The following is a 17123-nucleotide window of genomic DNA, read 5'->3' on the forward strand; positions in this document are numbered from 1 at the left end:
TGCTGCTTTCCCAGAAAGCTGGCTTTGCTGGCTGGCTGCCCGCCGGAGAAGTGGAGAGAACGAAGGGAAAAAGAGGGAGGGAAAGAGAAGTGGAGAGGAAGGAAGGAGGGAGGGAGGGGAGGGAGGGAAGGAAGTAAAAGAGAAAAGTGAGGGAGAGAGAAAGGATGGAAGAGAGAAATATAAAGTGAGGGAGGGAGAAAGAGAAGGAGAGGGAGGGGAAGAGGGGAAGGAAGGAAGAGAGAGAGAGAAATAGAAAAAAGAGGAAGAGAGAAGGAAAGAAAGGAAGAGAAAGAGAGAGAGAGAAGATAGGAAGGAAGAGAGAGTGAGAGAGAGCAAGAAAGAAAGAGAGAGAAGAGAGGAAGGAAGCGAGAGAGAGAGAAATGATAGAATAAAGGGGAGAAAAAAAGAGAAATGAGAAAATGATTGAGGCAGAGAATGACAGGAAAGAGAGAGAAACAGAGAGAGAAGTGACTTGATTTAAAGCAGATGGTAAAAGCAGTTAAATAATAACAGAGAAAAAAAACCCCAGCCCTCACTTGTTTCTATTTATAGTTATGTTTTTGGATTTGCTGGTTGTTCTAGTTTTAATAGTAATAGATTTTGGTTTTGTTTTATTATTAATTTCTTTTAATTAAAAAGAAAGGATTCATTCATTCATTTATTTATTTATTTATACTTCTATGCCGCCCAGCCCAGACACTATACTTTTCCGCCCACCCCGGAAAAAAATTAGAGGGAACATTGCAAGCATACATACCGTGTTTCCCTGAAAATAAGAACCGGATTTATTTTCTTTTGTGCCCTAAAATAAGCACTAAGAGTATGTCCTATTATTTGCTTTCATATTTTTCTATTTTATTCTATATTAAAAAAAAATGTTTTAGAAAAAGTGTTAGCTTATTTGACTAGATTAGGCCCTCTTTTTTGACCTTCCCAAAGGAAATTTTTGTTTCCATGTGATATCCTTTTCTATTTCACATATTAATTCATCCTTACATTCATTTTTTCATATTATAAGCAATACAAATACTGTCTTCCTTTTATTAAAAATGTTTGTTATGAGTAATATTTTAGAATATTTTTTATACAATATAGAAACAGAAATCAAAATATGGTCTTTTCTGAAGCTCTGTAAGAATGAAGAGCTTGTAAAAAGCACACTGCATCTTTAAAATCTTATAGTGTGAAACTACTAGAAGATACTAGTTAATGCAGCTAAAGCTACATTTCTAATAGTAAAAGAGCAAAAGAGTTCATCTATATTTTAAATATTTTATTTTAAATCTGTTCTAAACATTTCAACCGAAACCTTTGAGTTTCCCAGGGCAACAGGAATGTTTGTTCCAAAGAATGACCAGTAAAAACTGTAGTCTTGTTTGAATTATTTTAGTCTAGTCCAGACAGATTTCAGCAAGGCTGGTTTTGAGGTGGTTTCTGAGGTGGTTCGTGAGGTTGTTTTTGAGTTGAAGCGTGACCAGGTTGTTATATTTTTTAATCTCATGTATTTTTCCATATTTTTAATAACTCGTGAATTTTAATAACTAGTGATCATATTTTTAATAACTCGTGAATTAATAACTCGTGAATTACTTTGAAAGAGTTGAAGTAGACCAGAGCAACTGAAATACAAAACTCAGAATTTAGAAGAAGAGATAGAATTGTTTGAGCTATTAATCAAATAGATAGCTACATAGAAATGAAAGCTAAAAAGCGAGGGTGCAATTGGTATCCTTAGTATTCTTTGGGGATATCGTAAATGTACTTGTGACTTCTCTATAATGATGTCATTCAAGTTTGCCTCAAAAGGTCAATGATGTAATCTGATGGTAGTCATGTTCCTTGTGGATTGTTCTAATCTATTGGTACCCCGTAGTGAAATCTGGATTACTATGCAAATCTGAAAATATTATCTATGTCTCAACTTCTAGATCTGTCCAATCTGAAACCAGTAAATGTGAATACATCAACTGCTTTTACTTTCCTTGTCAGGTCTTTGATGTCCTTTACATAATTAATTCACGGAAATTACATTAGATATAAGATTTCATGGAGGAACTGGCTGTGAAAATGTCATTTCCCCAAATGATTAGGGTTAACCTAGTTGATGTGATTGTGTGTTGCTACAATAGGCGATAAAAAGATTTTACTCAGTTAATGGCTACCTAGGTTAGTGGATATACAAGAATAAATGTGTCATTTGTTAATTGTGAAGTTGTGTCCGACTCATCACGATCTCATGGACAATGTTCCTCCAGGTCTTCCTGTTCTCTACCATCCTCTGGAGTCCATTTAAGCTTATGCCTACTGCTTCAGTGACTGCATCCAGCCATCTCATTCTCTGTCACCCCCTTCTTCTTTTGCTCTCAATCTTTCCCAGCATTAGGCTCTTCTCCAGTGAGTCCTCCCTTCTCATTAGGTAGCCAAAGTATTTGAGTCAGTAAAAAATAACAAAACAAATTACATTCTTTGCTTTAGGTTAAAAAGAAAAGTGTCATCGTTTTTTCTGATAAGAGGGCTGATACCTACATCTCCAAAGCATCTGCCCTGGAGTCTTGTATTTCCTGTTTTTCTGTCTATCTTACTCGGAGTAGTTCCTCTGCAATTCGTAAGCACGTTTTACTCATCAAGGCAAGCCAGTGATCATTCCAACTCTATGACATTTACATTGCTGACTTTTTGCCTATCATGGTTTGTCAAATGAGCATTCATTTAACACTTTTTAGTAATGTTAACAAGCTCTGGACTAGATTAGCTATTTACTATTTATGATATTAACTGTAATAACATTACTAGTTAGCTTTCTACTTTCTGCCCTATCTAGAAAACACCCACCCACACACACACACACATTTTCTTCCAGCTCTATTTAACAAGAACAACAAATTACTTTCATGATAAAGTAGAAAGTATCATCCAGAAGTATCAATCAGAGGCAGGATCTTGGAAGTGATTCTGAATTTCCAGTAACAATTCCTGTGATAACCTCCCTCCCTCCACAGGCAAAAACAAAGGAAATAAATTGCATGATAATTTTAACACAGTTCTGTTTTTGCAAATCACATTATGTTCCATTTCACATGTGCTATGTTTTATGGAGCTCACATGAAAGATATTTTTTATTTTTTTACAATAGAATGTTAACTGAAGCACACACACACACACACACACACACGGAGAGGAAGGGAGGGAGAAAAAGAAAGAGAGAGAGGACGATTAAAACCAGGAAGTCCACCACAGAAAATTTTACATTTTTGCTTGAGTCAATAAAATTAATAACCAGGTCAACTTACTAAAGATGGTCTAAAACCTGGAATTATTTCAGTACTAAGGAAATAGTCTAAATTACAGTGCACCATTCAGGCAGTTAGCCCTACATACAGTATTAGTAAAGATTCCCCATTCTAAAATATTTGAAATAAATAAAGCTGTAAAATTAGGATATAATTGAGAATGTAATAAGTGTTGCTGGAGGAATAGGAATTAATATTAATAATAGAATTTCTTTGTGACCACCAATGTGTAATTTTGTTCTTTGAATCAATATTGTGACTCTGTTTAAGATTTTCATACATTTGATATTTTTAATTTGATTTTATTTAATTCTGAGTGCTTATAATAGAAAGGTTAGTATGATTCATACAACAATGTAACAATTAGATTTTTTTTTAAAAAAGAAGCTATTCTAAAACACAGAAATTGATATTTAAATATTATAAGTTACATCCAGTTAATGCTAATTCAAGCTAATGAATAGATCTATGATAGGATAGAAATAACTGCAATGGTAGTGATTAGAAATGTGATAAATGAGAGTAAAAATATTGAAGAATTACAACAATTCATATCTTTTCAGCACTCTTTGCTGTTGTGTGAACTTTCTAAAATGCTGCCTACATTGACAACTGGGGAAGAAGTAATAAAGCAGAGAATGTATTTTCTGCAATTGATTGGATTTGCAACAGGAACTATGGGATGCATCTTCTTGCCAATTGCAATACAGCACCCGGACTGGAGGTTGTGGTTCAATGAAAAAAGTAGCTATTATGCAGCTGGTGTCACTCAGTTGGGAATATGGAAGATCTGCTTTCCTCCGAATTCAAAGGACTTTGAACCATTGGAATGTTGTTATGGATTTGACCTTTTTGAAGAATTCTTCCCATTAGAAATGAAGGTTGCTCAGGTCTCAATGTTCACTGGCTCTTTTTTCGCATTTTTGGGGTTGTTGGTGGCATTCCTAATTCCATGGAACAGTTATTTTCGACAATATGTCAAGTCTATATTTCTGCCTTTTATGGGAGGCAACTTTTTTTTTATTTCTAGCATCTGTGTCTTTGTTCCCATTACCTGGAATGTCTATTGTATACTTAAAAATGAAAGCATAACATTTCCCTCCTTTTATCATTTGCCCTCAAAGCCCATTTCACAAAAAATTGGGGGCGCTGTTTACTTGGCCTATATGTCAAGTGTTCTGTTATTTGTGAGTGGGTTTTCTGTTTTATTACATGTGGCTCAGAGGACAAAATTGTCAAATATATTTAAATCACGTAGAGTTACACCTGTATAAAAGGGAATCATCTTCCAAATTGCTATATAGTTCATATAGGTTCATATATAGACCCTTTTATACTCATCCATATAACATTCTGGAATTTTTAAAGACACTTTTAAGGAAGATGCTCAAAGATGTTAGGATTTGGATAGTACAATTTTGTTTTAAAATTATATTTTGGCGTTTGACATAATGTAGTTAGAATTGTTAAGATTTGTGCACTTTCCTCAAATTTTTAAAAAAATGTCTTAGTGTTTTGTGTATTGAGTATGTATGCACTTAAATTATAGTTATTTGTAATAAAAAGAAAAGAAATAAAAATAATGAGCACAAATTCTTTCAAAGGAAAGCGTTAATTTCCATTTGTATATCTCACATAAGAATAATGTACTGATAAGAATATTTAAAATGAACATTATTCATTAAATTAGACTCATCAATGAATAATTTTAAGTAATTGAGGCAAATATATATCAATATATATGTGCCCATTCTTTCCAGATTTAAATATTTACATGTATATAGAATCTGTAGGCTGCTAGAAAGGTCAATGAAGCAATGAATAGTAACACTGAATATGCATTTTATAATTAGAAAGACAATTGTCAGCAATTCAATAGGCAATTTTACTTTCTTCTTTTAAATATTAAGTAATATACTTAAAATAATTTACATACTACTTAGGAAAAAAGAAAGCATGAAATAATAATCGTTAACCACAAGATGGTAGTCTAGGGCAGTGTTTCCCAACATTGGCTACTTGAAGATATCTGGACTTCAACTCCCAGAATTCCCCAGCCAGCATTCTGGGAGTTGAAGTCCAGATATCTTCAAGTGGCCAAGGTTGGGAAACACTGGTCTAGGGCAAGTAATTCAAGAATTGAACCCCTATAAAAATAGCATGTTTTGGAGTTTCTGTCAAATGACTGGTAGATTAATATGTAGAGCATCTTAACATACCAGTCTGAATCCATTAAGTTTGTACACATTTATGATTTTTCTAATGCAATAGTATTATACTTTAAAGCAAAATGGGAAAAAAGCAAGATTCATTTAATAAGAACTTTAAATGAATTTAAGAAGCTATTTATGAACACTTTAAATTTTAATATACGTTTGTAAAATGCAGTAATATGACTATTATGTTTACTATTCACATACAGTTTTGTGTGTATGTAAATATTAGATTTTCATATCAATATAGATTTAGTTTTATAATCTTGTTTTGTGCAAATTTAGATCTTGTCTTATTAGCCATTCAATTATTTAGAATGATTTATAGCAATGTATTGGTTCATGATCATTGTGCATTTCTATTTTACATATATAACTTTTATAAAATGTTTCCTCATCTTAAAATTGGCAACAGTACAGATCCAAGAGATATTAGGGCCATGCAAATGCTACAAAAATATGCTTTGCAATATGTACAAGATTACACATAAAATCCTTCTCTTCAATTAATTTTCCAGCAAAGTATGATTTCTTATGTATGAAAAGATACCAGAACTAGTGAGGATAACCTGCCTTAGCAGATTGAAGAGAAGTGTATTATACATAGATCTGCATGTTGTATAACATACCTTTTACTTAAACATTTGCTTAAAACAAAAATTTAAGAAGAAATCATCATGGCTGCACAAAGATCTCTCAAACAAACTGAAAGACAAAAAGGACAAGCACAGAAAATGGAAAAAGGGACACTTACCCATAACTAAGGTTGATTACCAATATATAGTCACAATGTGCAAAGATGAAGTCAAGAAAGCAAAGGCTCAGAATGAACTAAGGCTTGGTACAAAAGATAATAAAAATGTTTCTTCCAACATATTAATAACAAGGAAAAAAGTGAAGGAAACAGGCCCCCTAAATAGAGAAGTTGGCAAAGAAGAAACAGACAATAGGGAGAAAACACAACTGCTTAACATTATTTGCAGCAGTATTCATGCAAAAATAAATTATAACTCAACCTACCAAAAAAAGCTACTGTAAAAGACAAACCAGAAATAAAAATTAAAATAAGCAAGAAAATGGCAAGTGAACAGCTATCTGACCTTGATGAATATAAATCACTAGGACCTGACTGATTACATCCCAGAGTTCTAACGGAACTGGCAGATGTTATCTCAGAATCATTGTACTGTACTTTCAAAAATCCTGGAGCCCAGGGAAAGTACCTGAGGATTGGGAACGGGCTGATGGGGTTCCCATCTTCAAGAAGGGGTAAAAAAAACAGACCCAGGAAACTACAGACCAATTAGTTTAACATCAATACTTGGAAAGATTCTGGAAAAGATAATAAAAAAACAGACCTGCAAACGAAGGAAACAAAGCAAATAAACTTATAAATAGTAGACAGCGTAGGTTTTTAAAACAGATCATGTCAAACCAATCTCATTTCATTCTATTAGTATACCAGGGAAATGCTGTGGACATAGTATACTTAGATTTCAGTAAGGCATTTGACAAAGGAGACCCCAATCTACTTCTTGGTAAGCTAGAAAAATGTGGAATAGGTAACATCATCACCAGATAGATTTGTAGCTGGCTGACAAACTGTACTCAACAAGTCGTCCTTAATAGTAGTACATCCACATGGGAAGAAGTAGCAGTGGGGTACCACAAGGTTTCATCTTAGGCCCAGCACTCTTTGATAGCTTTATAAATGATTTAGATGAGGGAATAGAAGGGGAACTCATCAAATGCTACTAAACTGGCAGGAATAGCCAACACCTCAGAAGACAAACTCGGGATCCAAAAATATCTTGACAAACTTGAACAATGGGCCTTATCCAAGAAAATGAATTTTAATGTGGAGAAAAGCAAAACTTTACATTTAGGCATGTAAAACCAAAGGCATAAGTACAGATTAGGCAAGTCGTGGCTCAAAAACAATTCCTGTGAGAGAGGCCTTGGAATTCTAGTGGACTTAAATACGAGCCAGCAATGTATTAGTGCTGCTTTACAAAAACCTAATAAGACCACACCAGGAATATTTCAACCAATATCTGGGTCTGGCTAGTCAAAAGAAGAATTAGGGGTGACATTATAGCAATATTTCAGCATTTGAAGAGCTGTCACAAAGAAGATAAATTCTTCTCCAAAGCACCAGAGGGCAGGACAAGAAATAATGGTTGGGATCTGATCAAAGAGAGAAGCAACCTGGAATGAAGGAAAAACTTCCTACAGTGAGGACTAGTATTAGGTTCCTTACTGGTACAGGCCACACTGTGCACCAGTACTAAAAACAGCGATGTGCACGCAGTTCCAGGTGACCGGTAGGCAGGCAAACACATCCTGGTGAGATTTTGCTTCTGTTCATGCACAGAAGCAAAATCTTGTTGGGATGCGCCCACTCACTGGTCGCCCAGAGCTGTGCGCGCATTGCACCAGTAGTGGCAATAAATAGGAATCCCTGCCTGGTGAGGACAATTAACTAGTGAAGCAGCTTGCCTTCGGAAATTATCACTGGAGGTTTTTAAGAAGAGACTGGACAGTCACTGGTCTGATATTATATAGGTTCTCCTGCTTGAGCAGGGGACTAGACTAGAGGACTTCCAAGGCCCCTTTCAGCTTCAATTCTATTCAATTCTATTCTATTCTAAATGCTGCTGAACAGGTCCATGAAGACTGAGCTTTCTGTCTGCTTGGTTGGCTGGCTGGCTGCTCAGGGAATCAACAATTTAAAACTAGTACAGCTATTCCTTGACTTATGACCCTAATTCAATTGAATATTTATGTTGTTAAATGAGGCAGTAAGGGAATTTTACCCCATTTTACGACCTTTCTTGCCACTGTTGTTTAGTGAGTGACTGCAGTTCTTAATAACATGGTTGTTAAGTGAATCTGGGTTGTCCATTGACTTTGCTTATCAGAAGGTGATCATATAACACTGGGACTCAGTAACCATCATGAATATGAAGCAGTTGCCAAGTGTCTGAATTTTGATCACATGACCATGGGGATGCTGCAATGGTCATAAGTGTGAAAAATAGTCATGATACACTTTCTTCAATGCTCTTGTAACCCTAACCTTAACCCTAAATAAACTGTTGTACAGTACATTGAGGATTACCTCAAGGTGTATTGCGTGCTCCTATTAAACAGAAAAAAGGTACCGGTATCTGTTTTTCTTTTTTTTTTAAATGACACAAGAGGCTGATTGCTGTAGCGTGGCACCTCTACTTAAGAACTTAATTCATTCCGTGACCAGCTTCTTAAGTAGAAAGGTTTGTAAGTAGAAGCAATTTCTCCCACAGGAATCAATGTAAAAGCAAATAATGCATGCAAACCCATTAAAGGCTCGGAATTTGGGTGGGAAGAGGAAGAGGAAGAAGAGGAGGAGGAAAGTCCAAAACTTAAAGGCTTAAAAAAGAAAAAGAGGGACTTGAGGCAGCGAAGAGGAGCACGTGCCTCCCATACACCCGGTGCAAGGCTGCCTCCCATATACTGCGCCAGAGAAAGAACCCCAGGCGGACGAGAGGGGGGAACCTCCCGCTACTTTGATTGAAAGGTGTCTGCTGCTACCTGCTTCCTTTTCCTTTCCATGCTGAAGGGCTCCCCCCTCCTCTCACTCACTCGCTTTGTAGCCAACACCTTTCCTTCACTGTAGTGACTCCTTGGTGTGGCCGAAGCCGAGTTGATCCGGCCGGTCGAAAGCGCCTCCTTTTGCCTTTCTGCACCCAGATGCTGCCGGAGGCAACCTCGTGCCGGGTGTATGTGAGGCAGCGCAGGGGAGTCACCACAGCGAAGTGGTTATTCCCTCTCCAAGCGCCCAGAGAAAGGAAAATGCTTTGTTCACTCTAGATTGCCAAAGCCTCCTTAAGCGCCACTGAAAGGCTCCTCTGGCAGCCCAGAAAAGCATGAGATGGCTGGGAGTAAAGGGGGAATGGCAGGAAACTGGATGGGCCTTTGTGCTGCTCTCAAATTTCCTGGGGAATTTTTCCGGGCTTGGGTTCTTAAATAGAAAATGGCAAAAAAATCTTGAATACCCGGTTCTTATCTAGAAAAGTTCTTAAATAGAGGTGTTTTTAGGTAGAGATACCACTGTATTTTATTATGTTTCTTTTAATTGCATCCTACACAGGTTCCACGTTAGAAACAAACAACAGATGGTTTATTTCTGCATGTTACTACAATATCTATAAAATCCAGACTATTAGGTAAAAATGTCCATCTTGCTAGTGACAATATGGTTGCTTTCGTTTGTCTATAATTTAGAACACCAAATATTCAAGTGTATAAATAAGGATTAATTACCAAACTCTGCCTGGGAATTAGACCATGATAGCATGTTTAATGTGCAATTTTTTATTGTCATATACCATGGGTGTCAAACTCATGGTGTCATGTTGCTGTCACATGACATTTTTTCCCTCTGCAGAGCTGGAGTGGGAATGACCTGTGTGTGCCACCAGTTTGATACCTCTGTCATATATGAATCCAGCCAATACAATAACTTTTTATGTCATGATTCTAGTTGGCTCAATAGTGGGTTCTAAAACCCTTCATGCATGCATTTCATGCATGCGTGTGATGCTTCTGCATGAATATGGACAGAAGCATCCTGGGCAGATGGGCGGAGTCTCTTGCCACTGGTGCTCCCGGTTCTTAGAACTGGGCCAAACCGGGAGCAACCCACCATTGAGTTGGCTATATTAATAATTGAAGTTTGGTGATTAAATGTGAATAAATACGAAGACATTGCTAAGACATTGATTGTCCTTACCACCAATCTATAAAGGTTCCAAAAGATTTTAATGTTCTTCTGACTAACAGCAGGAAAGTCCAAGAATGCTTGGGACATTGTCCTTTCTGCGCAGAGACCAAGTCAAATTGAAGCCTTGCCTCATTGTCTCCCTCTGTGACTCCAGTTTCCCACTTGATCTTGCCCTATAGAGGCCAGGGTTGAGGGGGAGGAAAGGAAAAAGGAAATGCCATTGTATCAATATCCCAGTATGTCAATTGTACACAAAAGTGTTTACAATAGTATATTATTATTATTATTATTATTATTATTATTATTATTATTATTATTATTATTTCAATAAAACACAGCAAACGAGATCACTATGCTGGATTTCGTATTCCAACACCAATCGGGCGCTTCCCAAGCACCTAGGAATGCGTGATGTAGCAGCGAATTATGTTTGCCGATCCCAGTAAAGCGGCCTTTTGCAATTGACAGATGGAGATTTTGTCAATTCCGATGGTTTTCAAATGTCCGCTGAGATCCTTTGGCACTGCGCCCAGCATGCCAAGTACCACTGGGATCACTTTCACTGGCTTATGCCAGAGTCGTTGCAGCTCGATTTTTAGATCTTCGTATTTTACTAATTTCTCTAGCTGCTTCTCCTCAATTCTGCTTTCCCCCAGGATTGCGATGTCGATGATCCATATTTTCTTTTCTTCCACAATCAGGATGTCTGGTGTGTTATGGTTAAGAATTTGGTCAGTCTGAAGTCGGAAGTCCCACAGTAGTTTTGCTTGCTCATTTTCTTTTTTTTTTTTTTTATAGACATACAGACATACAAACATTAAACATAGAATGGGGATGTATTTCCCCGCTTCTTTTGAAAGTATACATTCAAATAGAAAAAAGAATACATAATCAAACATTTGTTAAATGTTAAAAAGTCTGGTAAAAAATTTTCAAATCTTAAATGCAATGTTAGTACGGTATAGGTAAAAATTCTTAATATGTTGTTTATGTGTAATATATTCATCTAATCTAACATTTAAACAAATCTCAGTTACTAAACATACATAAAACAAAATTCTTAATATGTTGCTTGTGAGTAAACTATTATATCAAAATCATCAACAAATACATTTGAACTAATATTAATATTGTTATTACCTAAATAAAAACAAATCTATCTCTTATTTTTTCTTATCTAACCATCTATATACATTATTCCATGTTTCATAAAATTTAGTATCTTCTTGATCGTTTAATCGTCTTGTCATCATATCCATTTCGGCGCAATCTAATATTTTAGCTATAACTTCTTCTTTCTTGGGGATTTCCTCCCCCTTCCAGTTTTGCGCATATATTATTCTAGCCGCAGTTAATATGTGTATGATTAAATAAAGAGTTTCTTTCTTATAAGTCTGATTGGTAATTCCTAATAAGTAAAATTCCGGGGTGTTATCTATATCATGCTTTAATATTTCTTTTAATATCTTCTCAATCATCTTCCAATAAGTTTTAGCTTTACCACATGTCCACCATTGATGGTAATAAGTTCCTATATCTTTCTTGCATTTCCAACATAGTGGGGATGTTTTAGGAAACATTTTTGCTATCCTGTTTGGTGGGAGGTGCCATCTATAAAACATTTTAATTTGGTTTTCTTTTAATGAAACTGACTTGGTCATTTTCCAATTATTAATCCAAACTTTTTCCCAAGTATCTATGTCTATTTCCTTACCTATATTTCTGCACCATCTTATCATAGTATCTTTTAAAGTCAGCTCTATATTTTTGTGAGCGATAAGAAATTTATATATTTTCCCTATCATTTTTACTGAATTGGTGATAATTAAATTACTTAGCAAATTCTTACTTTTATTAAAAATGTAAAGAGTTTTATCCTTCTGGTATCTGGATCGGATCTGGGCATAATGCCACCAGTCTATTATTATTCCTTCTTCTTGTAATTTATTCCTAGGTTTTAACTTCATCTGGTCATTTAATAGTTCTTTATATCTATAAAATATTTTCGTATCTTTTATGGACTTTGGATGTGTTATTGCTTCTAGGGGGCTATCCATTCTGGAACATTTAAGAAGTGATTTTTCTTTATGTCTTTCCAAACCTCTAATAAATACTTCCTTAATGTGTGTCTTTTAAAATATGAGTGATTTTTTTCCCTGTCATACCATATAAATGCATGCCAACCCAACATGAGATCATGTCCTTCTAAATTTAATATTCTTTTATTCTCTAAAGTTATCCAATCTTTAATCCATGTTAAGGCGGCGGCCTGGTAATATAATTTCCAGTTTGGAAGACCAAATCCTCCTCTTTCTTTAATGTCTTCTAAACAGTTTATTTTTATCCTTGCTTTTTTCCCTTGCCATATAAATTTTTTGACTAAATTTGTCAAAGTTCTAAAAAAAGTTCCCCCTGGATTTATTGGAATTACCTGGAAGAGAAATAAAACCTTAGGCAAAATATTCATCTTGATTGTAGCAATTCTTCCTAAAAATGATATTTTCAGGTTATTCCACGTTTCTAAATCTTTTTTAATTTCTGATAATAATTTTGTGTAGTTATCATTTTTTAATGTTATTGTTTTCGCTGTTAAATTTATTCCTAAATATTTTACTTTCTTTACGGTTTTTATTCCAGAAATATTTTCTAGTTTAGTTTCTTGTATTTTATTCATATTTTTAGTTAAGAAAGAAGTTTTGCTTTTATTTATCTTTAAACCTGCTACCTTTCCGTATTGTTCAATAGTTTGCAATAAAGAAGGAACTGTTGTTATCGGTTCTTCAATTATAAACGTTAAGTCATCGGCAAAGGCTTGGAGTTTGTAAGTTTCGTCTCCTATAGTTAAACCTTTTATTTCAGAATCCGCTCTTATTTTAATTAATAAAGTTTCAAGTGTCATAATGAATAGCAATGGTGATATAGGACATCCTTGACGAACTCCCTTATTTATGTCAAGTGTTTGTAGTTGGTTATTATTTAATATTATCTTAGTCGTTTGTTTTGAATATATAGTATCTATTAAATTAACAAATTTTGGGCCAAATCTCATTTTGTTTAATTGCATTTTTATAAATGTCCAGTTGACGTTGTCAAAGGCCTTTTGAGCATCTAAAAACATTAAAGATGCTGTCTTATCTGAATGTTGTTCATAATATTCTAATGTGTTTATTACAGTTCTAAGATTGTTTTTAATTTGTCGCCCTGGTAGAAATCCATTTTGGTCTTGGTGTATTATTCCATTTATAATTCTTTTAAGTCTATCTGCATAAATGGCAATAAATATTTTATAATCTACATTTAATAAAGATATGGGTCTATAATTTTTGATTTTTACTGGGTCAGTACCAGGTTTGTGTATTAAAGTTGTCAACGATTCTGACCAAGATTTCGGAATTTTACCCTCAAGTCTACATAAATTAAAAGTTTCTAACATATGGTTTCTTACTATTTCGTTTTCTATCTTGTACCATTCTGCCGGTATAGCATCCGGACCAGTGGCCTTATTGTTCTTCTGTTTTTTAATTATAGTTAGGAGTTCTTCCATTGTTATTGGTCCATCCAACATAGTCTGTTGGTCTTCTGTTATTTGTGGTAATTTTGAAGCCTGTAAGTAATTAAAAACTTCATCTTCACTAACATTGTCTTTGGCATAAAGATCTTTATAAAAATTATAGACAATATCCGCCTTTCCTTCAGTATCGTATTTTATTGTACCATCTTTATCTTCTAATTTTTTTATCAATTTGGATTGACTCTGCTTTCTGAGTTTATATGCTAACCATCTGCCTGGTTTATTTGCATGTTCAAAATAATGTTGTTTTGCTCTTTTAATTTTTTCAGTCATTTGATTTTGTTCTATAATTCTAATTTTATGTTTAATTACATTTATTTCTGTTTTAAAATCTCTGTTCTTGGTGTGTTGCTGTGATGCAAATTCCAGTTGTTTTAATTCATTTATTAATTGTACATACTTTAATTTATTTTCCTTATTGTATTTTGCTATATAGGATATTGTTAACCCTCTTATATAGGCTTTGAGTGTATCCCATAAATTCTGTGGAGTGGTGTCTGGAGTTTTATTAATTTCAAGAAATATTTTTAATTCCTTTTCGATCCAATCCTTATATTTCTTATCGTTTAATATATTTCTATTCATCCGCCAAGTATTCTGTTTGTTATTCGTTCTTATATAAACCACTATTGGGTTGTGGTCGGCCCATGTATTAACATCTATCTCTACTTCCCTTATTTGTTCTGCAGCCATTTTTGATGTCCATACCATGTCTATTCTTGTCCAAATTTTGTGGGGATTAGAATAAAACGTAAATTGTCTTTTATGGGGGTGTCTTTCCCTCCATATATCATTTAACAGTAATTCTGTTTTCATTTTTTGGAAAGTACTAGGTAGTAGATTTCTTTTTGTTTTTTTCCTTTTATTATTACTCCCCCCCCCTGAATGGTCTAGTTGCCTATTCACAATAGCATTAAAATCACCTATTATTAATACATTCTCAATAGCTAAATCTATTATTATTTGATGTAAATTTTTATAAAATGTCATTTGGTCTTCATTGGGAGCGTAAATAGAAACAACCACTATAGGTCTAGGTTCAATATCAACTTGTACAATCAGTATTCTACCGTCATTATCCTTGTATATTTGTTTGGAATTTATAGAATTCTCTACATACATCACCACACCTCTTTTTTTTTGATCTGCTAATGCAGCATACATTTTTCCAATTTTAGGATTCAACAATAATTTTTGGTTATCTTTTTTAATATGTACTTCTTGTAATATTGCAATTTGAGCATTTTGACTTCTGATTTTGGAAAAGATTTGTTTCCTTTTCCTTGGTTCATTAAGTCCATTAACGTTTACCGAAAAGATCTTTAGATCTTTAGTTGTTGTCATTTAGTAGGTTTTTTGGTTTCTCGCTGGGGTTGAACTCTTCTAGCACCTTGGTCCTGCTCTATTGCCTGGGCAGTGGCCCCCAAAAGTTCTTCTTGTTGGATTGCTAATTTCTCCCCTGGTTGCTGTTGTGCTGATTGTTGTTGAGCCTCTTGTTGGTTATCTGAAAAGTCCATGTGGCTGATGCCACTATTTTCGAAGAAATACCTAGCTTGTTCTACATTTTCCAGCTTGTATCTTGTAGAGCGCCATGTCAGAGAAAGGCCTTGTGGGATTAACCAACGATAGGTTATATTTTCTTTGATCAAAATTCTGGTAAGAAAATGGTAATCTCTTCTGCTCTCTCTGACACTTCTTGGAACTTGTTTTAATATTTTTATTTCCACTCCTTGATGTTGGAGTTTGGAGTTTCTTGCCCAGTGGAGTATGTCATCTCGCAAAGTTTTCCTGGTAAATTTGATGTGAATCTCTCTTGGGAGATTGTGGCGACGGATGTAACTATTCGAAGTTCTGTAAACTTCATCGATTTCTTTCGCTAGCGCAGCAGGATCCTCCTGGAGTATTCCTCCAATAGTTTCCGCCATAGTCATTTTTAAATCTTCATCTTTTTCCTCTTTCATGTTCTGAAATCGTAGTCCATACGAAGCACGTTGCATCTCCAGCTGAATGATTGATTCATCATGTCTTCTATGTCTTGCATCAGCTCTCCCTTCAAGATAGTCTATTCTTTTTGCATTTTTGTCGGATTTCTCTTCAACTTTTTTCACGCGATCATCACTTTCTTGTAGTGTTTGTTGAATCACCTTTATCTGGTCTTTCACCTCGGCCATATCAACTTTCAATTGGGCCATCTCCTTTTTAAATTCTGTCAAGTCTGCTTTTATAGCTTCTCTTTGTTGTGTTGCATCCTCTTTTATAGCCTCTCTTTGTTGGGTAGCATTTTCTTGAGATTTAAACATAAAGTCCTGCATATTGTTTAAAGTTTCTTGTAGTGTTGCAAAGTTGGACTGCATTGTTTTGTCTTTTTCTTTATCCTTGGAAGACATAGCTGACGCCTGGTGCGTCGGGGAAGGACGCGGCGACACTTGTGGAGAAGAGATTGTTGCAGTAGTTTGTTTTTTGACCGTTTTAACAACAGTTGAAGAAGTTGACATTATCAATTTTGAATCCACTGTTTAAAATTCGAATTAATTTAAATCAATCTAAATTTATATGTAGTGAAAGGGAGAAAATTTCTATAAATTCCAAATCTATTCAATCTGTTTTGTTATCAGTTACACTTAAATTATAACTATTCAGTTGTCAAGAGAATTCAAAATTCAAAATCCAATATATATTGTTATTATTATTATTGTTATTATTTTGGAAATTTAAAAATTTAAAAATATAATAACACAGAAAACAAATGTAAAACTTTTAGGAATAAGAAACCAGTAAAAGTTAAAAATAAATGGTCTAATAAAAAGACAGAGTAAATAACAGCAAAGAAAGAATAATAACTATTTTAAAAAGGGAGATTTTAAGGAGGTAAAGAAAAAAAAAAGGAAGAGAAAAGAGACTTAATAAGGCAGTAAAAGGAGGGAGGAAAAAGAAGAGAGAAAGAAAAAAAAAGGGGGAATATTTCAATTCAAATAATTAGAATAGAGCAGGAAACCAAGGTTTGCTAACAGTGCATAGTCTTCAATTCAAACTTCTTTTACAGATAGGAATAAAAAGAAGGAAAATCAGAAGGAGATCAAAAAAGGGTTAATTAATCAAAAAGAAAACACAGTATATATAGTTATGGTCTTCTTATAAATCAAGAAATTATACTAGATAAATGAAGAATGTGAATCCAAATGTCAGAAGATACAATTATACTTAATCCCAGTTGCAGGTCTCAAAAAGAAAGTCAAATTAATAATTTTCTTGTGATTAAAATGGAGTCTATGTTCTTTTCCAAA

This window comes from Erythrolamprus reginae, chromosome 8 (assembly GCF_031021105.1).
Source record: "Erythrolamprus reginae isolate rEryReg1 chromosome 8, rEryReg1.hap1, whole genome shotgun sequence".
NCBI classification, from domain to species: Eukaryota; Metazoa; Chordata; class Lepidosauria; order Squamata; family Dipsadidae; genus Erythrolamprus; species Erythrolamprus reginae.